At 36.3% G+C, this 787-nt stretch overlaps 1 protein-coding gene across 1 annotated transcript in view; it reads right to left on the bottom strand.

The window, feature by feature from the left end:
* Positions 1-787, bottom strand: part of LOC119585030 (dual oxidase maturation factor 1-like) — a gene marked incomplete in the record, with an annotated part of 33,296 nt that overhangs the window by 31,988 nt on the left and 521 nt on the right.

The raw sequence follows: 787 nt of genomic DNA, 5'->3' as shown, positions 1-787 counted from the left end.
TTCCTTTTTGTAAGTGAATGTCATTAGCGAGATAATGAAGGATGATGACGTCACGAAAGTTGGCGAAATATCGGTAAAAGTTGGCGAAATATCGTTACACTGTAAGGTCTAAAAACCTTTTCAATGAAATAACGAATCACGTAAACAAAAAAACTGCAACATTCTTACACACATTCTAAACAGTAGATCTAATTTTTAAATCATCAATATATTCAATAGGGTAAAAAGGAACAAGAAAGAAAAAAAGAAGTGCAGGATACAAGATTCGCCACACGTAATGCAACTGTGTCTCTTGGGGGAATTCTCCGTGTTGAGGAAAACAAAGAAGTGGAATAAAGGTGTGGAGCTGAGAAGGGGGAGGGAGGGGGGCTAGGCGTTCCCCGGAAACGGTCATGGTTTGGTTGGAAACAAGAGAAGCAGTTCAGGAGAACCATTACCTTGCACAGTACAGTTAACAGAACGGAAAAGCAAACTTTGTGCACATTTTCCCTTTTTGTATGCACATTCACAAACAGATATGCAAAGAAAATTAAAACTCTTGTATACACAGTAAATGTAATTATATACAGATAAATCCATGCACAGATAGTATTTTTTCCTGTGCATATGAATCCGTGATTTTTTTCTCTAACGCCGATGTCACGCTTCCTTACGTGGGAACGCAGTCTCGAGGACAATAATGATTTAGTCATTTATTAAAATGTCTTGAGTACTAAAATAATTATCCTTAAAAAAATACTTTTAAGTCAAATTCCTAGACTATTTTTCGGTTCAATCAGTTACAAAG

Source organism: Penaeus monodon, chromosome 19 (assembly GCF_015228065.2).
Source record: "Penaeus monodon isolate SGIC_2016 chromosome 19, NSTDA_Pmon_1, whole genome shotgun sequence".
Classification (NCBI taxonomy): domain Eukaryota; kingdom Metazoa; phylum Arthropoda; class Malacostraca; order Decapoda; family Penaeidae; genus Penaeus; species Penaeus monodon.
This window is presented reverse-complemented; position numbering and strand designations above follow the sequence as displayed.